The 24,071-nt window shown below is 44.2% G+C and overlaps 1 protein-coding gene and 1 pseudogene across 1 annotated transcript in view; both read right to left on the bottom strand.

The window, feature by feature from the left end:
• The window catches only part of MAMLD1 (mastermind like domain containing 1), a 486,280-nt gene that overhangs the window by 188,984 nt on the left and 273,225 nt on the right, over positions 1–24,071 (bottom strand). The window lies entirely within an intron of this gene.
• On the bottom strand, positions 1,282–1,666 carry LOC109459197 (small ribosomal subunit protein eS24; annotated as a pseudogene).

Below are 24,071 nucleotides of genomic sequence, written 5' to 3'. Positions count from 1 at the left end.
GAAATTGATATTGGTACAACTTGTGTATATTTCTGTCATTGCCTCAGAAGTATGTGTAGACTCCAGTAACCACCACTGCAATCCAGATAGAAAACTGTTTCATTCTACAAAGATCTTCCTTGTACTACCTCTTTCGATCTCTCTCTCTCTCTCCCTGCCATCATCACTAATCCCTGGCAACTACTAATCTGTTTTCCATCTCCATACTTTTTTTTTTTTTTTTTTTTTTAAGGAGGGCACAGCTCACAGTGGCCCATGCAGTGAGTGAACCGGCGACCTTGGTATTATCAGCACCACGCTCTAACCAACTGAGCTAACCAGACACCCCTCCATAATTTTTTCATTTTGAGAATGTTATGTAAATAGATTTTTTTTCACTCAGTGCCCTTGAGATTCCCCCAAGTTGTTGCATGTATCATCAGTTCATTTCTGGTTATTGCTGAGTAGTTTTCTATGGTGTGGAAGGGACACGGTTTGTTTAACCCTTCACCCACTGAAAGATAGCTGAGTTGTTTCCAGTTTGGAGCTATTACAAATAAAGTTGCTATGAATATCCGTGTATAGATTTGGTGTGTGTGTGTGTGTGTGTGTGTGTGTGTGTGTGTGTGTGTGTGTGTGTTTGTGTGTGTGAGAGAGAGAGAGAGAGAAAATAAGCTTCCTTTTATCTGGATAAATGTTCCCAAAGACCAATTGCCGTGTTATGTAGTAGTTACATGTTTAGTTTTATAAGAAACTGCCAAACTGTTTTCCAGAGGGCCTGTAGTGTTTTGCATTCTCACCAATAATGTATGAGTGGTACAGTTTTTCAACATCCTTTCCAGTATTTGATGTTGTCACTATTTTTTTTATTTTAGCCTTTCTGATGGGTGTACAATGATACCTTATGGTGGCTTGAACTTGCATTCCCTGATGAATAATGATACTGAGCATCTCTTCATGTGCTTATTTACCGTCTGTGGATCATCTTCTGTGAAATATCTTTTTATGTCTTTTGACTATCTTCTAATGGGAGTGGGCTTTTTTTTTAATGTTTGTATTTGATAGATTTTTTTTATATATCCAAGACACAAGTCCCTTGTTAAATATCTGGTTTATAAATATTTTCTTCCAGTTTGTAACTTGTCTTTTCATCCACTTAACAGGTTCTTTCACAAATGAAGTATTTAGTTTTGGTGCAATTCAATTAATCCTTTTTTCTTACTTCTTTTTTTTTTTTTTTTTTTTTAAAGTTCTTAGTTTATTAGTCCTCTCATGAAAAATCTGCTCACTCACCACTGATAGTTACTGATGAATCTTCACTCCTGTCGTCCAATCTCCACCTCTCCCTTTGCCAGCACCAACATTGGCCTTTACAGTCCCCCTAACTTTCTTCACTCTGTTCTTGCGTTCCTTTTGCTGTTTCCTCGAGGTCTTTTTCTTCTCATACAGGCCATGTCTTGCAAGTCTACGTCTGAGTTCATTTTTCTTTGCTTAATCCAAGGAATCATAAATCATGCCAAAGCCAGTTGTGTTGCCACCACTGAAATGGGTTCTGAATCCAAATATGAAGATGACATATGGTGTAGTCTTGTGCATTTTGGCTAGTTTTTCCCGAATTTCTGTCTTACGTACTGTTGCCTTCCCAGGGTGAAGGACGTCGATGACCATGTTTCTGTTGACGTGGTCTATTGGTCATGAACTCCCTGATCCGGATAGTTACTGTGTCGTTCACGATGGTGGCGGGGAATTAATCTTTTTTTCTTGTATTGATTGTGGTTTTGGTATCAACGCTAAGAGCTGTTCATTAAGCCCTGGGTCCCAATGATTTCCTGCTATGTTCTCTTCTGAAAGTTTTATAGTTATATGCTTTATGTTTAAGTCTGTGATCCACTTTGAGTTCACTTTTATATAAGGTGTGGAGATTAGGTCTAGATTTCTTTTCTTTCTTTTTTCTTGCTTTCATTCTTTCTTTCTTTCTTTTTCTCTTTTCTTTTTTTTTTTTTTTTTGCCTATGCATATCCAGTTGCTCCAGCACCATTTTTTTAAAAGACTATCCCTCCTCTATTGAATTGCTTCTGCAACTTTGTAAAAAATATGTTGGGTATATTTGTGTGGGTCTATTTCTGAGTTCCCTGTCCTTTCTCATTCATTTTGTGTCCAAACCACACTGTCCTGGTTATTGCGCTTGTACAAAAGGTCTTACTATTGAACACAGTAATTCCTCCTACTTTATTTTCCTTTTCAAAATTGTTTTAACTATTCTAGTTCCTTTGTTTTTCCATATAAATTTAAGGATAATATTGCCTATGTTTAAAAAAAAAAAAGTCCTGCTGGGATTTTTGATAAGAATTGCATTTCACCTGTGTATCAATTTGGGGAGCACTGACATCTTTACTATGTTAAGTCTTTTAATCTCCAAACATGGTATGTCTCTTCATTTATTTAGACAATCTTTGATTTTTGTAATCAGCATTATGTAGCTTTCAGCATCAAAGTACCGTACTTGTGCTGTTAGATTTATAGAAGTATTTATTTCTTTTTTTGGAGTGATTGTAAATGGTATTGTGTTTTTAATTATAGTTTCCTCATCATAAAAATAGAATTGATTCTTTGTGTTGATCTTGTATCCTGCAACATTGCTGAACTCACTCATTACTCATTCTGTAGATGCCTTGGGATTTTTTTTTTTACATAGACAATCATGCCATCTGCAAATAGGGACAGTTTTATTTCTTCCTAATCTTAGAGGGAACATATTCATTCTTTCACCACTAAGTGTGATGTTAGCTGTAGGTTTTTTGTAGATGCTCTTTATGAAACTGAGGAAGTTCCCCCTCCGTATTAGTCTGCTTGGGCTGCCATAATAGAATACCACAGACTGGGTGGCTTAAACAATAGACAGTTATTTTCTCACAGTCCTGGAGGCTAGAAGTCCAAGATCAAGGTGCCAGCATAGTTGGTGTCTGGTGAGGTCTCTCAAAGTTGGCTTCTAGATACCACCTACTTGCTGTGTCCTCACATGGACTTTCTTCTGTGCACATGCCAGGTAGAGAGACAGAGGGAGACAGGGAGAGAGGGAGAGAGGGAAGGAAGGAGAGAGAGAGAGAGAGAGAGAGAGAGAGAGAGAGAGAGAGAGAGTCAGTCAACTCTGGTGTCTATCTTTTTATAAGGACATCAATCCTATTGGATAAGAGCCCTGCCCTTATGACCTCATTTAACCTTAATTATCTCCTTAGAGGCCCTCTCTTCGAATACGGTGACATTGGGGGTTAGGACTTCAACATATGAATTTTAGGGGGACACAATTTAGTCCATAACACCCTTTATTCCTAAATTACTGAGAGTTTTTTAAAAATCATGAATGGCTGTTGGATTTTGCCACATGCTTTTCTGCATTGATTAATGTGATTTTTCTCGTTTAGCCTGTTGGTATAATGGATTACATTCATTGCAAATATTGAACCAGCTTTGCATACTTGGAATAAACCCCACTTAGTCATAGTTTCTAAATGTTTTTATATATTACTGAATTCTAATTCATACACACACACACACACACACACACACACACACACACACACGGTGCCAAAAAAAAATGTATACACATTTTAAGAAAGGAAAACTGTATTAAAATTGTAATACTCAATATGTGCCAATAACAAAAGATGAATATGGTTGACTTCTGCAATTACAAGAGGTGCTCAAAGTGGTTACCATCAGCGTCCAGACACTTCTGATTACAGCGAACTACTGCTTGAGCAACGCTGACCAAAGTGTCCACTTGTATACATTTTTTTGGCACCCCCGGTGTATGTTTGTTTATATATATATATATATATATATATATAAATTTATATATACATTAAAATTTATTGGGGTGACAATTGTTAGTAAAATTACATAGGTTCCAAGTGTACAATTCTGTCACATACATCATCTATACATCACATTGTGTGCTCACCACCCTGAGTCACTTCTCCTTCTATCACCATATATCTGACCCTCTTTACCCTGTTCTACCATCCTCCCGCCCCCCGTACCCTCTTTGTATCTACAATCATTAAGAATATTGGTATGTAGTTTTCTTTTTTGTCCTGTCTGTGGCTGTGGCACCAAGATAAGTCTGGCCTCATAAAATGAGATTGGATTTTCTCTCCACTTTTACTTTTCTGGAAGAGACTGTGTAAAATTGGTGTTAATTCTTTAAACCTTTGGTAGAAGATGCCAATTAAACCATCTGGGTCTCGAGATTTATTTCTCAAGAATGTTTTTAAACTATGGATTCCATTTCTTTAATGGGCATATGGCTATTCATATTATCTTTTTCGTAGGTAACTTTTGGTAGTTTGGCTTTTCAAAGACGTGGTCCAATATATCTAAGTTGTCAAATTTATGTGTGTAGAGTTGTTCATAGTATTCCCTTATCATTCTTTTGATGACTGTGGCACCTGTAGTGATATCCGTTTCATTCCAGATATTGGTAAATTGTGTCTTCTCTTTTTTTCTGTCAGTATTGCTAGGTATTCGTCAACCTTAGTGTTCTTTTCAGAAAACTAGTTTTTTGTTTCATTGATTTTGCCTTGTTTTCTGTTTTCAATTTCATTGATTGTTGTTATTTCTCCCTTCTGCTGGTTTTGGGTTTATTTTGCTCTTTGTTTTTAGGTTCTTAAAGTAGGAACTTAGACTACTTATTTGAGACTATTCCTTTTCTCTAATGTATGCATTTAATGCTATAAATTTCCTTCTCAGCACTGCAATAGCTGTGTCTCACAAATTTTGATATGTTGTATTTTGATTTCTATTTTGATACCATTGTGGTCACAGAACACATTCTGTATATTTTCAATTATTTTAAATTTGTTTAGTTTTGTCTTATAACCCAGAGTACAATTTACCTTGGAGAATATTATAGACACTTGAAAAGAATGCATATTCTGCTGTTGTTGGGTGAGTGTTGTATAACTGTCAAGTAGATCCTGCTTCAATGATGGTGTTGTTGAGTTCTTCTACATCCTTGCTGATTTTCCCTCTAATTTTTCTATTGATTATTGAGAGAGAGCTGTTGAAATCTCCAACTATAATTGTAGATTTGTCTATTTTTCTTCTCAAGTCTATCCGTGTTTGCTTCACATATTTTGCAGTGCAGTTGCTTGGTTTGTACACATTTAGGGATGCAATGTCTTTTTGGTGGATTGACCCTTTTAATATTATATAATGTTCCTTTCTGTCTCTGGTAATTTCTTTGCTCTGAAGTCTGCTTTATCTGATATTAACATATCACTCCTGCTATCTTTTGATAAATGTTTGCATGATATTGTTTTTCCATCTTTTCATTTTCTACCTGCCCATATTGTTATATTCAAATGAGTTTCTTGTAGACACATATAGTTGGGCCATGTTTTCCAATCCATTTTGTCAAGACCTGTCTTTTTAGAATTCCATTTTGATTTAATCATAGTGATTTTGAGAGTACCTATTTGTATAGTTTTCATAGTGGTTGTATTGTGGTCTACTGGTATCAAAACTTTACCAGTTTAAGTAAAATGTAGAAACCTTACCTCCATTTATGTCTTTCTGCCTTCCCTCACTTTATAGTATAATTGTCTTAAATATTTTCTCTATATGTGTTTAGAATCCCATCAGATAATGTCATAACTTTTGCTTCCATCATCTAACATAATTTTAAAAATTGAAGAGGAGAGAACAGTGCATTATTTTTACTTACATGGTTATCCTTTCTGCTGTTCTTCATTCCTGTTGTTTGAGGTTTTCTTATTGTATCATTTATAAAGGAAGATTAGAGAACTTCCTTTAAGCCATTTTTTAGGGTAAGTGTGCTGGTGATATATTTTCTCTCATCTGAGAATTTGTTCATTTCACCTTTATTCCTTAAGGTTATTTTCTCTGAGGAAGGAATTCTGGGTTGACAGTACTTTTATTTAGCACTTGAAAAGTGTTGTGCCAACCCCTTCTTGCCTCCATGTTTTCTGGAGAAAGACACTGTACCTTGCTATGGACTGAATGTTTGTGTGCCTCCACCCCAATTCATATGCTGAAATCCTAATCCCCAATGTGACAGTATTTGGAGGTGGGGCCTTTGGGAGGTAATGATGTTATGATGTTGTAACCTTCATGAATAGGATTAGTGCTTTTATAAGAAGAGACATGAGGTAGATGATCTCTTCACCATGTGAAAACACAACAAGAAGATAGCTATATGCAAACCCAGAAAGTAGGCTCTCACCAGAACCCAACCATGCTGGTAGCCTGATCTCAGACTTCCCAGACTCTAGAACTATGAGAAATCAATTTCTGTTGTTTATGCCACCCAGTCTGTGGTATTCTGTTATAGCAGCCTGAGCTGACTAAGACATACTTTTATAGGTAATGATTCATTTATCTTTAGTTATTTTTAAGATTCTTTTTTTTTTGTTTAGTTTTCTGAATTTAGACTGTGATGTGTTGGCATGGATTTCTTGAGTTCACCCCGCTTGGTTTTGCCCAGCTCCTTGAATCTATAGGTTTATGTCTTTACCAAATTTGGGATTTTTTCATCCATTATTTCTTCCAATACTTTCAGTTCCACTCTCTCTTTCTCCCTCTCCTTCTGAGACTTTGATGATATGAATGTTAGATCTTTTTATAGCCTCCCATGTTCCTGAGGCTCTGTTCATTTTTTTCAATCTATCTTCCAATCTATTTCTCTTGTTCAGATTAGGTCATTTCTATTGTTCTATTGTCAAATTTACTGATCTCTTGCCTCTGTCCCCTCCATTCTTCTGTTGAGCCCATCTACTGAGATTTTCATTTCAGTTATTGTATTTTGCAATTCTAAACATTTAAGTTTGTTCTTTGGTCTTCTACTTCTTTACTGAGACTTCCTACTTTTTCATTTGTTTCAAGAATATTCATAATTACTCGTTGATGCAGTTTTACTATGGCTGCTCTAAAATCTTTGTCAGATAATTCCAACCCTCTGTTGTCTAAATATTGACCTCTGTTTATTATCTTTTCTCATTCAAGTTGTAATTTTTCTGGTCCTCAGTATGACAAGTGATGTTTTCATGTATCCCAGACATCATGAGGGTGTTATTCTGAGAGATTTTGGATCCTACGTAATCTTCGTTTCTGGAGGCAGTGACCCTGTGGAGGCATTGTATGTAGATCCAAGTGGTGGTGATGCTCTACTCCCCATTGGGCCCTGACAATGCCAAAAGTACACTGCCAAATTTCACCACCTTGCATTGGCGTGTGGCCATTAGGTGGGAGTGGAAGTTCATTTTCCTGCTGGACCCCGCTGACACTACTATGTTTGGGACCGTGGAGTACCAACTAGCACCACTGTTCACTCTTGTTCCACCTCTTTGCTATAGGGATGGAATCGGAAATTCTGCTCCCCACTTGATGTTGCTGACACTGTAGAGAGGGAGCTGTTTTTCCTTTCTTGTGTGGCTGCAGTAGGAAACGTCACATCAAATATGTTTCTGTTTTGCTAGGTCATCTTTTCCCCAGGTGTTTGGCTAGAGGGAGAAGACTTTTCTTGGGTTGTTTAGTCTGTGTCTGTTGAGAGTTTCAGGTTAAGGGTATCTACTGCACCCTTTCACAGATATATGGGAGGCAATAAGGAAACCCAGGGAACTCACTACCAGGTCATTCTTCAAGTCCCAAGGTCCCTAGAGAGTCCTCTTTCTCTCTTCTACCTTTTGCAGTTTTTCTATGTTTGTTTGTTTGTTTTGTTACATCCAGGGTTCATTCATTGTTACAGATACTAGGACCTAGGAGGAATAGGGCTATTCCTTCTTGGCCAGCCCTTGAGGTCCCTCTACTTTATTAAAGAAATAACAATAATAAGAACAACAACCCCATATTAAATGCTTGCTATAGACAAAATGCTCTCTCTTCTAAAAACTATCTGTATATCATTTCATTCCATCAATACAATGATGCTGTGAAGTAGATATTGGCATCCCCATTTGTCAGATGAGAAAACTGAGTCTCAGGGTTGAAATGACTTGCCTCAGGTCACACAGTTAGTAGGTGACCCAGGGCTATCTGGATACAGACCCCTATCCTTAACCTCGATGATGAAAGTCTTCTTAGGTCTAAGAACTAGCAAACTGAAATGGGAACAGAGAGAAATGTGAGATTAACAATTCCTCAGGATGGAGCAGCAGTCAGCAAAGGGAATGGGCACAGAGATTTCTTGGGCACTGTATTAATCAGTTTACATGCCATGCCTTCAGGGAAAGCTTTCTAGAGGACTTGGCATTGCACTAGGCCTTAAAAGACAAGTGGAATTCACATAGGTAGAGAAAGAAGTGAAAGAAATTATAGGTAGATGGAACCGCACGAGCCAAGTCAGACAGGCTGGAAAGTACAGGGAGAACTTGGGGAATGGAGACCACCCTGGGGCAGCTGGGACACAGGGACATGTAGTTGGAGAAGTGGGCAGGGTCAAGTTACAGAAGACCTTGATTGCAAGGCATAGATGCTTGAGTTGAGTACACCTGGAGGAAGGGAAGTAAGGACAATGTGTCCTCGTTAGATTCAAGGTCAAGATGGTCCTTGCCTTTCTTCTTGCCTGTGGCTCCTGAGAAGTGCAATTTTGTTTAAACTGAAGGATTCAGCTTCTGAATACATAATGTTACAACTCTAACTAGATCTGATAATTTCAGATTAGTGACAGAAAGAGCCCAAACATTGGGAAAGGTGTGATTCCTGGAGAGAGGAATGGGAAAAGGGACTGCAAAGCTGGCTAGGAAGCTGGATATCCAGGTTACTCAACTCAGAGCCCACCCAAGAATGAGCCAGTCTCCGTACCACCTCAGCCTCAATCCTTCACATGCTGTCATTCGAAGGGAGAAGGAGAAGTGGCCTCCAAAGAACCCCAAATCCCTGTCCCAGCCAAAGGCTTCTCTTTAATCCAGAAAGAGTGAATCAGCTGCTCTCACCTCTACCTAGAATCTTCTACCTCTCTGGCTATGAGGCATATCTTCTCTTACAGGAAGCATGGAGCTATGAGAGCTTAATGTGTTTGGCTGGGAAGCGTCCGCAGGGCCCAGCCTAGTGTGTGTACCAGGGGCTCAAAAGAGATTCCTTAAGTGACCAATCAGCTACTTGCCCCACAGCCTGCCAGACAGGGTTTCTAGCCCCACTGCACAGATGAGGAAACCGAAGCTGCTCAGCAGGAAAAGGCTGGACTGGATGCCGCTGAGCCTCTGACTTTTGGCTTATGTGTCCACCCAGTAGGACCTCCCGCCCGTTTCTGACTGTCTCAGCACTGGGCACTTGGCCTTGCCTGCCCACAAAGTCCCCAGTCTCTGCTCTCCTCCCCTCAAACCTCCTTGGGCGAGGTACCCAGTTTCTACTGGTGCCTTCCTTGGTAAACTTACATCCTCTGGGCTTTTCTGTCCCCAGCATCTCCGCTGCCCTGAGCTGCTTGGTGCCATACTTGCTGGTCTCTTGGGTAATTACTGCATTCGGTCCACGAGGGGACCTCATCTGCAGCTCGTTACTGTTCCTCAGCATTAGGATGTTCTTCCTGCTGAGGTTTCAGAAGGCCTGCCAAGTCTGCAAATAGCCCCTGGCACCCATCCTGTGGTCACAAGTGGCCAGCTGTGGTGTAGTAGAACAAGCCCTGTTTTGGGTACCAGAGAGACCTGGCCGTGAATCACAGCTTGGCATCTTACTCTGGGTCCGTGGTCAATCCCTGTGACCTGTCCCTCTGAGTGTGGTTGTTAGAGAGGACCACAAACCTCAGTGCATCTATGTCCCTCCTGCTCTGAACCCCACACCTCCCTGAAGCCACTAGGTAGAGGGAGCAACTGATGGAAGAAGCAGCTATGGCCAGTAGGGCCTTCTTCCATCACTGCCATCCCCAGAAATCAGCTGAGAGAGGGGATATGTGTCTGGTTAGTGGGACGTGCCAGTGTGTGCTCGAAGCACTGTGAAGTGAGTTTACTCAAAGGCTTAGGCAGCAGCATGCATCCTACCCACCCATTTCCCACTTCAGATCCTCAGGGCAAAAGCACAAGACCTGTGACACTCCTGGAGGGCTTGGTAGAAAGGACAGGAGAAAGGGGCTGCTGCTCAACAGCCTTGCTGGGAAGCAGAGCAAAGTGAGAAGGGGGGATGGTGCAGGAGGGACTATGGAACCTCAGAGATGAGGCCCACTGAGGCCCCAGACCTGGAGGGCAAGGTGAGTCCTAGTGCAGCCCCTCACCACCCCCAGCAGACTCCCTCTGTAAGAAGAGTCATCTTCTCTGGCAGTTGAACAGGAAGAAAATCCATCATTCTAAAAGAACAGCAGAAATTTCCTGAAGGAGCAGAAATGAAATCTGGAAGGGAAAAGATTTTAGCAGATCTGATATGGGCTTTTTAATCTGCTAGCTGATATCTCTAAACTAATTTCCAAACAAAGAGAACAAAGAGCCAGCTGGGCCTCTGGGGACACACATATTTTCTAACTGAAAAGTGCATCAGGTTGGATGAGAGTAAACACATCCACACCCACAGCGTGATTTTCCCAGAGCAAGGCACAAGAGGCGCAGGCTGGTGGGGGTGGGAGTGAGGGGGTCGGGGACAACGAGGGAGGCCATTGTCGGTCATGGGTGTACCCCGCTCTTTGCCTTAAGGAACTGGCTATTGTCTAAATACTTCCCCGCTTTTCTGGGTTCACACATGCAGGCACCCCGACGAGGAGGGGCTGACATCTAGTGGCAGGGCAAAGTGAGTCAGAGATCTGGCTAGGGTGCCTGAAGACCTGGAAGTGAACCCTGGCTCTGCCCTCCCTTCTCCTGTCCTGACTGGCTGGGTGACTTGGGGATGGCCCTTGACCTGTGCTTGGAACTCTGCTCAGCCCATCTCCCGGGCCTTTGGTGAGGAACAGAAGGACCGGGGCCAGTGACGTATCAGGGAGCTGACAGGGCTGTGCCTCTGGGATACAGGAGTCTCACGCCTATTCAACCAATAGAAGAGCCACATGACGTGCAGCATCTCTGAGGGTCCACTCCAACACTTCTTCCAGATTGTCCTGCACATGGCAGCCAAGGTATGCCCCACATGGAGTCCTGACCATGTGACCGCTCCAAACCCTACCATGCGTTCCCCATGTCCTCAGGCTAAATTCCAAGTCCCTTAGAATGGCCTGCAAGATCCTGCAGGATCTGGCCCTTCAACGGCTTGGCCCTCAGGGTCCACCACTACCTGCCCCCCAGCCGCCCTAGTCGTCTGCCTCCACTCTTTCTTCAGGATTCTTATGTTTCCCACCACAGCACTGGGGTGATCTATTCCTGTGGCTGTGTCCCCCATTAGACTATGAAGTCTGATGGCAGTGAGTGCCTTCCTTTGCCTAAACTCCTCTTTGCCTGGCACAGAGATGAAGTAGGTAATCAAAACAGCTTTGTGGAATGGATCTCAGGGACCGTGCTTCCACATGATTGTTTCCCCGATTGAGTGACACAGGAAAAGAGCCCATTACAGCCCATGTCACCAAGGGGCTGCTGTTTACATCACCCCTCCCACCCAATGGACTCAGGACCTCATTGAGACCCATGATATTCTGACCCCGGGAGCCTGGGAGCCCTGGGCTCCACGGTGAGTGTCCCGTGTAAGAGCCCTGCTATCCTGGCCTGCAAGATGGAGCCAACCCGGAAGCACCATGAGTGACGCCTGGTGAACATCCAGTTGCTGCCCACCCTGGGTGGCATGCTGAGCACTGCTGCCACTTCTGCCAGCCTTCCCTTTCCTCCCTGGCTTTGGTCAGCATTAAGTAGTGAAAAGCAGGTCCTTCTCCCAAGAAGGCTGGCATCTCGGGGACACCATGGGACCGCCCTGAGAGAAGTCTTTTCTGTTGCCTTGAGCACAAGCCCCTTGATGGCTGATCCCATGGTGCCCTCTTAGCCTATGAGACCTAGCCAGAGCTGACCCTTTCAAATGCACACTGACTCCCGTCATTGAAACGAATTGCTACAAGTTGCCAACTCAAAGGAAAGGAGATGCATTTGTCAAGGGGAAATAATTATCCTATTTGGGGATACCATACAAAGAAAGCCATATTGCAACACATTTGACCTCGAGCCAAAAGGCCGGGGAGCCTGCCAAGCCCAGCCCTGGCAGAACCCTGCCCCTCCAGCTCTGCTTGAATACTGAGCCCTAGGCTTGGTTACAAATTGCTCTTGGTTACAAATTACCTTATTGAATGTCTTCTGAATTTGCTTTGAAACTCTTGATTAGTGTTCCACTGAGTATATTAACTCTAAATACCCAGGTTTAAAAAAAAAAATGCCTTTCTTTCTGAATTCGGAGCCATTAGGAAAAAATATGTCCCTCTGAAGATAAAAATATGCTTCTTTTTTTCTGATGATGAAAACTCTGGAGTTCCACATGGTTTTTGTTTATTTGTTTGTTTCTGTTGTTTTCTTTTTTGCTCTAGTTGCCAGTAAGCTCCTGGCTAAATTTTATGTTTAGTCCCCAAATTAGATTAATCCTTGGAAGTTTCAGATTTGTTTCTTCCCTTTTCCCCTAATTCTTTTTTTTCCCCTCAGTGTTCCTACTTTATTAAATAGGACAAGGCTCACCCTACCCCCTCAATTGTTTATACCAGGATAGGGATATATAAATAATATTTTCAGAAAAGTCTTTCTGGAACAGGAATCATAACTCAGCTATGTGCTCAGAGAGTAGGATTCCAGGGGGCTCTCTTAGAAGAGGTGTCTGACTGACTGAGCCCCTGTACAGGCCTGAAGCATTGGCAAAAGGCCAAGATTCTCCCTCTTCCTTGCCACAATACAGTTGGGGAAACTGAGCCCAAGAGAAGGGAGAAGACTTGCCCAAGGTCATGGCCCAAGGCGATGTCAGAATTGAAACGAATCTCTTCTAACTCAGTTACCGCTCTATCTCACCACAGCCCTCTTGCCCTCCAGTTTTACAAATGGGGAAACTGAGGTCCAGAAAGAGCAAGTAGCTGATGATAACTTCCCTTGACCAGAGAATCCCTGGGACCACAAAAGATGTTCAACTTCTTGCTCTAACCCCCTCATGGCACTGAGGTGTATAGTAAGGACTGTGTGTGTGTGGAGGGGGACACATGTTCTATTCCGTAGTGAACCGTGCACCAGTCTTCTTGTGTAGGTTGGGACATGGCTTAAGCTACAAAATAGCCAAATCCGTGGCCCAGTCAAGTGTTTATAGTAGCCAGACACAAGCAGGGGATTCTGGGGAATCACCCACAACAGATTTAGGGCCTTTAGCTTCAACCACTTGGGAGAGGCTGCCTGAGTCAGCCCTCCAGCCTGGCTTGGTGCTGAATAGGACACATTCCAGATTGCCCTTCCACACGCTTCTGACTCCAGATCATCCCGTGCTTATCTAATCAGCTGCCCATGTGCCCCTAACAGTGGCACCCTGAGCAGTACAGCCAGCTGTGCCAACACCCATCCATCCCAGTGTTGGGCGACAGGCTTTAGCAATGTAGTCTAAACACATCCCAGGGTTCTAGACTGGGGCTCTGGCAAGTGGAACTGATCCCCTCCCCCCATCGTCCTTGTCCTAATACTTGCTGGAGAGTATTTATAGCTCCTGGAGGAGCCCAAGCAGAGGGAAAGATACCACCAAAACTGGGAGTGGACTCTGCCACTGGAAAATGAAGAGTCTGTAATTTACTCCATTATAATTCAAGAAATAAAATATATTTCCGGTGATTAGCTAGGTCTATTTATAGACTATGAGGCCTGAACTGTGATATTTATAGAATGTCATCGCATTTAGCAGTAATAGCACAATTACATGTTTATGAAGTAATGGTTTTACATTTTTTCCTAGAATTCTCTGACATTTAGATCTGCAAATTTTACATTTTAACAAGCAAGAACAGCAGCTATTTATTTAAGGGTGAACAGCAGAAACTGTCTGTAACTCCTTTCACTCCAAGAGCCTGCAAAACCCCCAGTTCTCTTTGCTTTTACATATGAAATAAGATGATGTACAGTGAATAATATACCTATTTTTGTGGAGCTCTGATTTTTTCTTTTCTTTTTTTTAATCCTTTTTAAATGGTGCCATTCATTGCTTGGGATTCTTACATCCCTGAATCTTCCTCCTTAGAATTTGGTGTTCACATAGTTCTCCTTTTCCATAATGATCTAAGCCAGTCTAAAAGGCCAGGACAGACGTAGTCACTATCCAAACTAATACAGTGGAAGTGAAACGAGATCCCATGCACTGAAAAGAGTCCCCCTTTGTGCTAACTCATCATTTAAGTCTTGGTGTGGCAAGTGGAGGAGGTAGAAATTCTTTCTGTGTTATTGATCTCACCAGTAAACCAGCGTCACCAGTTGGGTGTCCCTGGGGCAGGTGCTAGAAACACTTTGTAAGGCCCAGGCCTGAGCGCTGACCCCCAAATCCCTTTACCATCTAATTCCAAGATGTACGTTCTTCACACACAGCTACCAAACCACAACTTACAGCCCCTGGCAGTGGGCACAGCCTTAGGTGCTAGCAGATGAGGCTGCAGTGATGTGGGGTGAGTGATGTGCTAGTAGCATTTGTCATTTCTCATGGCATAAATATCCTCATCATGGCTGATTTCAAAATACCAACGTGATGTCAACTATCGGCTGGCTGCTGAGGTTTTGAAAGTTGCACGATCATCTTTGAGAACCAGTCTAGAACAGCTCTAGCACACCACTGCCTGGGCTAAGTGATGAAATGGGAACTGCAGCGGGCTGAGAGGCAGGAGTTCTGGGTCCAGGACCAGTTCTATGGAACTGGATTCATTACGTCATCCTTGTGAACTAACATTCCTTGCCCTGAGCCTCAATTTCCCCAGCGATCAAATGGTGAAAATAGTCCTTGGCCTGCCTTGAAGGCATTGGACGTCAATAGCCAGGGGTCTACATAGGAAACATGGGTGCTCCACAAATGAGAGAGGCTGCTTCCCTTCCCCCCACCTCCACTTTGAGTGCCCTCAACACCGCTTTGCATCCTTTCTTAAACCTGCACACATTTGCAAGTGGCAAATTGCATCACTCTCTTGCCAGCCAAACTTCTTTGTGGCATTTGCTAGGTACCCCAATATTTAACACATGGATATTCTGGGAAGCAACCCCAAGCTGCCTGGCCATAGAGGATTCAGCATCCATTGGATGAGTTGTTTCTGATCATAGTGGATGCCTCTGGGGGCCGGGGCCGGGGGGCAGGTGTTCAGCTTCCTTGGCCTCCCCCACATCACCTAAAGCTGGGCACTGTGCACCTCACACCCTCACTTTTCATAACGGACCCCCAGATTTCCTTGGCCTTTGCCCAGGAACTGATGTGGACATCCCAACAAGTTACTGCCTCCTTATCAGGAGAACTGAGGTTTCAAGATGGTAAAGACTTCTGGGTCATTGGAGGGGTCCCTGGGTCATTGGACCCGGGGACTGAATGCTGCCAACACCTGCCACAGGCAGGCCTGTCACGTTGTGGTACCTCATTGTTTGGTCCCCAGGTGAGAGCTGACACAGATGCTACAGGTTGCCTTCTACCCTACCATCTGCCCTAAGCACTGGGTGTTGGCTATGAGCATTTCTTCCAAGAGTTCCCACAGGCGCCCACACTTCACAATGTCCCCTGAAACCTGTTCCTCCTCCTGTGCTCCTCGTCTCAGTAAGTGGCCCCTCCTTTGTCACTCAAGTTGGAAACCTGGAAGTCAAACCTTGAATTTTCCCTCGCCCTCATTTCCCACAGCCAACCAGTCGCCAACTGTGGTCTATCCTTGTCTTCCATGTCTGGGAGCTGTCTCTTCCTTCACAGGCCCAGGGCCACTACCTCTCTGGCCTACGGTAAACTCCTGACTGGTTCCCTGCCTATGGTCTCTCTCCCTCCAATCCATCCTCTACATTTCATGACATGACCTTTCTAAATTGAATATATAATCATCTTACTCTCTGGCCTGAAACTCTTCTGGGGCTCCCTGCTGCTTTCACTCTCCCCGAGCAGTTTCATCCAATCCCATGATTTTGGTTAACATTCCTCTGCTCATTGATTCCCTCCACAGGTGTATCTCCAGCCCTAAGCTTCAGAGTCTGTAGAACCAATTGTCACCTAGATATCTTCCCTGGATGCTCTACAGGTTCTTCAAGCCAACTTGTCCCAAACAGAACTTATCATCTTGCTTCCCCAGTGCTTCCCATGTCAGCATGTGGTCCCATCATACCACCAGCCCCCCATGTGGCTCAACTCAGAAAGCTGAGTCACTGTTGACCCCTCTCCCTCCCTCGGCTGGTACTTCCCATTCTGTATCCTAGAAATGTCCAGAATACACCCACTTCTGTCCATCTCCACTGCTGCTGCCCTGGTCCAAGCCACCATTTTTGCCTGGCTTATTCCAAATCCCCTCGCATTCTATCCTCTTTGTAACAGTTCATGTGCTCTTAAAACACAGATCTCATGCTACTTTTGCTAAAAAAAAAATGTTCAAGAATATTCCATTACCTACATGATAAACTAATTTGCATACATTATCTCCATTCTTTATAACAACCCAGGAAAGTAGCTATTATTCCAGGAACCTGATGCTCAGGAAGGAAACAAAGTGAGTGCAGAGCCAAGTCAGGGTTTGAATTCAGCTCTACTTGGCTTTAAAGCCCTTGCTCTTTTTCCTTACCACATGGGATGGGACAGTGGGCATGTGAGGTTTGCAAAAGCAGTGAAGTCTTCCCTACACTGCACTCAATCCACCTCAGCCCCCAGGGGCCCTGACATGAATAAACAAAGAGAAGAACTGGGCCTTAGATGGGGGCTCCCTAAGACCACTCCCAGCTTGGACGGTCACAAACTCTGAGACTTGGGAGGCCATTCGGCTGCCTATCTGTCCTTGTTGAGGCCCGTTTTCAGCTCTGCTAATGCTGAGGCCTCAACTATTCATAATGAAACACGAGTGCATGTCCAGAAGGTACACAGTCAAAGAGGTAAGTTCTCTCACCTTCAGTGCCTTGTTCATGAAATGGGAAGATGATAGCCTGCCTCATTCACTCCCTGCGCTGTTGGACCGGTCTAGGGAAAAGTGGACATGAACATGCTTTGCAAACCATGAAGTGTTTTACGGGTTTATTAGGCAGAACCCTCTTGTTTGCCTATTAGTGTCAAGTACAGAAGAAATAGTTCCTTCCAGCCAGAAAACGGAAGACTCAGATGTGGTGCAAGTCCCTGGCTGTGTGGTCATGTTGTCCCTGGTCATTTGACATTTACCAGCTGAGACAGGCCGTGGGCCTGGGGGGCTAATTCTCTAGTGGCTTCCTGCCCTGGGCCTCAAACCACGAGCTCAGAGAGGGGCCACTTCTCTGATGCCCACTGCATGGGAACACTGGGTACTTCTGGCCCTACCCCCTGACTGCTCCCAGGCAGACATCCCTCTGGAGCTCAAGATGGAGATCAGACAGACTTGAGTTCTCGTCCCAGCTCTGTCTTTTACCAGCTGCACCACCTGGACTAGTTAACCGCTCAGAGCCTCAGCCTCATCCGTAAAATAGACTTAATAATTACTTTGGCACAGGGTGAGTTTTTGCTTCAGATTAAATAATGAACATTTTCAACACACAATGACCAGGCACCTACTCTGCTAGCCAGGGAGCGGGTAACAATAATCATTAGCATTGGTTGCGTGCCAGCTGCTTTATGCAGCCTCACCCGTGCGAGGAGGGAGGCAGTGCTGTTGTCCCATGTTTTACATGGAAAAGGAAGCTGAAGCTCCAGGAGGTGGGGTGACTTGTCCAAAGTCACACAGCAAGTGAGAGGCAAGGCGGGACCACAGCCTCCACACCACAGAGCCTGTCTCTGCTTCTGTGCCGCCACACGTGGCTGGAGGAGGCACCAGCTGGCCGCAGGTCACAACCAGCATGGCCACCCCACCACCTTAGGGAGGAAGGGGGCATGGGCAGCGCCTCTATGACAAACCCATCTGTAGTCCAATGGACTGAGCGATATGATCCTTCTCAACACCCTTCAGGACCGTGGGCAAAGGGACAGAGATCTCAGGGTGGCTCCTGGCTACCTCCTTTCATGGCCCCACATTTCGGGCCCCCATTGTGAGCACCTTAGTCATAGCTTAAAAGACTGTCCACCCTTCCCCAGACTCCTCCTGGCTGCTGCCTGACAGAGCCGATGTCCAACTCTGTGTTAATGATTAACACGCAGTGGTGGGCTTGCAGAGTTGCCGAGAGTCCTGTGTCCAAGAATGAACTGCATTGCTAAATCAGCGAAGACAGTTGCCAAGGTAACCCCCATATAATCTATTTAACCGGCTCCCCAAACACCAATCAAGGTCAGATAACGCACTCGAGCACCATATGAACACACTCAGACGGCATCAAGCTTTGTAGCAAGACAGCAGGGAAGGAAGAAACCTCATTAGGTAGAAGGAAAAAAAGCACCCTAAATTTCATTTTGAAAAGTGTTAATTGGGAATGCAGTAGGCTCCGGTGGGGGCCAAGTCCACCACTTGGGGCATGTCCTGGCCGCAGAGGAAGTCATTGGGGGCTATTTGTTAAGAGCTGCCACAGTCTTCCCACTTAGGATCAAAACAAAAGGCATGGCTGGACTAAATTATTCATTTTGTTGAGCGTTTCATTAATGCAAAGCCTTATATTTACATTTGAGCCTCACAGGGTGAGTTCTACTCCTTTCAGCGGTCCCCTTATCTGCCCAGCCCATTGAACCACTAGTCCCTTCCCCAGGACTTCTAATAGTTCGTTTAAATTTCTTTAAAGGCTTTGAGGGGACCTTGAAATTACCTTTCCTCTTACCTCACCCCATCAGCTTCCCCAGAGAGTGTCCAAGGGGAAAAGCCCACTCTGTGGACTTGTATAATGCCATTTCATTTCCTCCAGCTCCTACAAAAAAGGTCCTGGGCAGGTGGTGAGGAGAGATAAGGTGAGGCATTCAATGTGGGGGGTAGGCTCCCCTGTCTTCAGAGGAGGTTCCCAACAACAGGGTACAGTCGTGTTACCCATCCCTGTCCTGGGCTGGTACTGGGCCATAAAGAACAAAAGTGTTTGGCCTCAAAGAGTAAGCCTAAATCAAATCCCCAGTGCTCCTGTCCCCTCACCTTTGGGCTGACTGAGACCCTCTTCAGAGTCACTGGCCTGTTACACCCCTCATTTGGGGTTGTATGGGGTGCCTGCCAAACTCGCTAATCATCCAGTCTACTTCCCAATCTTCACTCAACCCATCATGGTGACTTGGTCTCCCACAATCCCATCATGACACTGAACCCACCGTAGGATCTCTGGAAATGTTACTGAGTGAAATGGTCCACTTCCTTACAGAGCCGGTCCTGACACCTGGTTTCCTGCTCTCTGGCCCTCAGTGTGTCGCCCCCCTTCCAGCCCATCCATCCCTGCAGGAGACAGAGCCATCTGAACCACTAGCCATGGGAGTAATTGATGGGCAGGACCATGAAATATGTTCACTCAAGAAGAAAAGCATTTTGCTTTTTGCACCCAAATTTCCAGCCCAGCCTTTGTCCAATTTGTGTCTTGAACCCTCTTTCCAAACATGATTAAGGAACTCTATGTGGGGGCTCTGAGAACTAAGAGAACTCTCAACACTGATGGTTTAATCAGAAAATTAGCAGCTCGTGTCTAGATTTGGGCTCACCAAGCAGAATGCTTGTATCACTCACAGTCCATGATAAAAAGTCTTCCTAGATGAACTGAAATACCCCATGGTGGAAAAGTTGTGCTTTATGAAAACATGGGCTGTAACTCTGGGACATTTGAGCCCACACTTCCCCATCTGTCTTGAATATAGGAAAGGGGGCCATAGGACACAGGACAGACCCACGGAGGGCATACTCCTTTAGTTTAGGAATTGTCGGCAAATGCTTCAGAAAACCCATCAATTGTGGATGTGGGTGTGGGCATCTGGATGTGAAGAAAAGGGGCAAGTATACAAGAAAGGAGGGGGAGGTTTTGCACCTCCACAAATATGTGTACATTCAAGGTTCTGGGCAAAGAGTTTTAGAGGGGGCTGCCCTTCAACAGAGGTGGCTATAATCAGATATTTCAGATTTGGCCAATGGGCTACTGTCAAAGTCCATTTGCAAGTTGTGTGACGGCTGTTATGTATTTAACATGTACTGACCTGGGAACCATTGTTCTCATTCTTTTAGCCTCAGCATCAGTCCATCAGGTTGCTAAGCACTAAAGACTTTTGTGAAGACAGATGCACATGGAAGCCTTCTTGTCTTCCCAAATTGCTCTCTGACTGACAGGCAGGCCACTCTCCTAGAAGCTTCCAGATCAAGGGCTGAAAGGGTGCGTTCTGGTGGAGTCACTTCCTGAACAGGGAGAATCACAGCATCCCTCTTCCAGTAAGGCTCCCAGAGGAAGTCTCACCTTAGTCACTGCTGCCTGGTTAGGGAGAGAGGGGAGAGGGCCCCCTACCTCTGAGCTCAATGTCCTCCTAAGGACCCCTCTTTTTTCCTTCCTCCTCATCCAGGGCCAAGTTTTGCAAGGTGACTGAGGGATAGGGGAAGAGGGTGAGCCCTGGGGTAGGCTGACACCCTATTTCCTACTTTTCCCTTGTCTGTGTCTGCCCCTCTCTCCTCCACCATTGGACTTCTTAAATCAAAGAGCCCCACTTAGGAAACAAGTCAAATGTCCATGGACAGAGGAACAGATAAACAAAATGTGGTGTATCCATACAATAGAATATTATTCAGCCTTAAACAGGAAGGACATTCTGACATATGCTACAACGTGGATGAACATGGAGGACATTATGCTAAGTGAAATAGGCCAGACAAAAAAGGACAAATACTGTATAATTCCACTTATATGAGGTTCCTACAATAGTCAAATTCATAGGAACAGAAAGTAGAACGGTGGTTACAAGGGGTTGGGAGCAGGGGTGGGGGGAAGGAAATTGGTTGTTTAATGGGAAAAGAGTTTCCCTTTGGGAAGATGAAAGGAGCTCTGGAGATGGACGGTGGTGAGGGCGACACAACAATGTGAATGCACTTAATGCCACTGAACTGGATGGACACTTCAAGATGGTTAAAATGGCGAATTTCATGTTATATGTATTTTACCACAATAAAACATTTTAAAGAAAGAGCCCCACTCGATTCTGCTCAAAATCAAGAACGAGGGACAGGCAAAGCAAATCATACTTAGGTCAATCTCGCATCACACTCACTTCAGTTGGGGACACATTTTTTCTGAAAGTACTTTGAGCAAGGCCAAAAGGACACTTGGATGGTGTGTAGAGGTTCTGATGCTTCGAGAGCTGGGGGAAACGGTGAGTGCTTGTATGAGAGCTGTACAAGTGGGCTCCTCATCACAGACTAGGGATCAAAACAAACAACACAGAGGCTTGGCTGGGCCCTCAGCCTACCCTCCCCCTCCAGGGCAGGGGAGACAGGAGGGAATGGGGGCACGCCAGATAGGGATTACTGAAATCCGAGCCGGACAGGCCCTACACACCATCAAGGTAGGCTCGTCTCTGACCAGATGGGAAAGTGGAGACCCTACCCACAATCACAGAGTCCACAGAGGAGTCTGGACTGGAACCCCTTAAATCAAGTGCACTGGTTTACTGCCCACTGTGGTACCCTTCCCCCAACCCAGTCATCTGCACCATTTATTAAGTACTAATCATTCGCCAGGCACTGGGGAAGTGGGTGCTGATATTACTGATTTTACACAAGAGGATGTGCTGGCTCACAGACGTTAAGTGACTTGCCCAAGTCACACAACCGTAAAGTTGGACACTAAAATCCCAACCCCAGATTGTTTAACTCCAGAATCAGTATTCTTAACCACAAAGTTAGGCAGCCTCTATAAACTTCATGAGAGACGTATTTCCCTAAGTACTGGGCCTCCTTGAGAACGGAGAATTAAGGTCCAGTCCTAAATGTTATCCCTGCCCCCACCTGCAGCTTATCATAGAGATCAAGGTCAAAGAGGCCTTAGAAAGCAAGTTTTAGAAGGTGGAAAGAACAGTGACCAAAGGGCACAGATCCCAGATCTCACCAAGGTTAACACCTAACATGCATCTCTTTGACAGGCAGTGAGGAGTTACAAATGATTTTTTTTAACTTTATTGTATTTTTGAAAATTGAGATATGATTCATATACCATAAAATTCACCCTTTGAAAATGTATAATTTTAAATATATTCTCCCCTCCCTCCACCCCGGAAAACCACTAATCTGCTTTCTGTCTCTATGGATTTGCCTATTATTGGCATTTCATATAAATGGAGTCATACAATATGTAGCCTTTTCTGACTGGCTTCTTTCACTTAATATATTTAAGATTCATCCATCTTGTAGCATGTATCAGTACTTCATTCTTTGCATGGCTGATTAATATTGTATAATATGAATATACCACATTTCATTTATACATTCATCCATTGATGGACATTTCAGTTGTTTCCACTTTTTTCTCTTATGAAGAATGCTGCTATGAACATTTGTGTACAACTTATTGCATGGACATAGGTTTTCAGTTCTTTTGGGTAGATACCTAAGAGTGTAATTGCTGGGTCATATGGTCACACTACGTTTAAATTTTTGGGAAACTGCCAGACTATTTTCCAATGTGACTACACCATTTTATATTCTCACTAGCAATATATACAGGTTCCAATTTCACCACATCCTCACACCACTTATTTTCCTTTTCTTAAAAATAATAGCCATCCTAGTGGGTGTAAAGTGTTCTCTCACTGTGGTTTTGATTTTCATTTGCATTTCCCTAATGATTAGTGATGCTGAGTATCTTTTCATGTGCTCATTGGGCATGTGTATATCTTCTTTGGAGAAATGTCTATTCAGATATTTTGCCTGTTTTTAATTGGGTTATTTGTATGTTTATTGTTGAGTTTTTCATACATTCTGGATACAATTCCCCTGTGAAATATATGGATTGCAAATATTTCCCCCACTAAGTACCTTTGGTTCATATAGTTTGGGAACATCAGAGGTGGGAAGAGGATCCTGTGGGATCACTTGGTCTCTTTACCCTCCTGTACCTGAATGTCCCTTCAAGGATACTGACTGCTGTCATGGCAACTGGGTGGAAGCAGGGCATAGACTGATGGCAAAAGCAATTTGCTTTTAAAAAACATTTTTAGTCAAAAGTAACCTCTCCCCAGTCTGCTATGGAAAATAGATTAAAATAAAACAAAGCAACCATCCAGAGACAGCCACCTTCAACTAACAAACAACCCACCAAGTCTGCAACACTCAAAGCAGCAATTCCATTCCTCACCCAGGGCATGAATCACCTCGTTCATCTCCTCAGTTTGGAAAGTCTTACCCCCGAGACATTACAAATGAGATTTAAATTTAAATTAAATCTCATCCCAAACACACGTGTTCAGTCACAGCAAAGTCTCAACAAATTAGCTTAGTCCACTTAAACAGAGTGTTGGCTCCAGCTGGGCAAGTATCCACACGGAGGTCCTTCCCACAGGCTGAGTATTAGTGAACTGCCTCACCAACACAGGCGGAACTTGGCAGGGCAACTTGGTTGCTCGTTAGGAGAATGGCCAGGCTGTGACAGGGCCTGCTTGAAGATAGAAGCACCTTCATTATAAACGAGTTGCCAAACAAGACCCTGAATTGAGAAACCACAATGTGACACTGATGATAACAAGAAGATCCCATCCGACTGTGCCCAAATCCCAGACTCTGGTCAATGTCAAGGGTAACTAGCAAATAGTACTAGATACTGGAAGAATGATCACATTTCTCCCAGTCTTGTGCTGTAACCTGTAAAGCACCTGGAGTACCTGGGAAATACCTGTCCACCTCACTCACTGATGCTTGCCTTTAGCCAGATCTCCCTGGCTAATGATAAGATTGGAAAGCCAGTGTCCATATCAGCCAGGAACTTGGGCCTTTTGCTACCACAGACCCTATTATGGCCTGGGTCCGCCCCTGGAGTGTGCACTGTATGTGTTTGTGCTTCGAAGGGTGTAGAGCCACCTCATTTCAGCCACATATGAAGACACACTAAAGCAGATTGTCATGCAGAGTGTCACGTGGGGTATCTGGTCCCACTCCCCGCCCAAGAACGCAGGACATGGTGAGGCCAGAAAGG

Source organism: Rhinolophus sinicus, chromosome X, assembly GCF_036562045.2.
Source record: "Rhinolophus sinicus isolate RSC01 chromosome X, ASM3656204v1, whole genome shotgun sequence".
NCBI lineage: Eukaryota > Metazoa > Chordata > Mammalia > Chiroptera > Rhinolophidae > Rhinolophus > Rhinolophus sinicus.
Note: the sequence above shows the minus strand (reverse complement) of the source record. Positions and strands in the feature narration are given on the sequence as shown.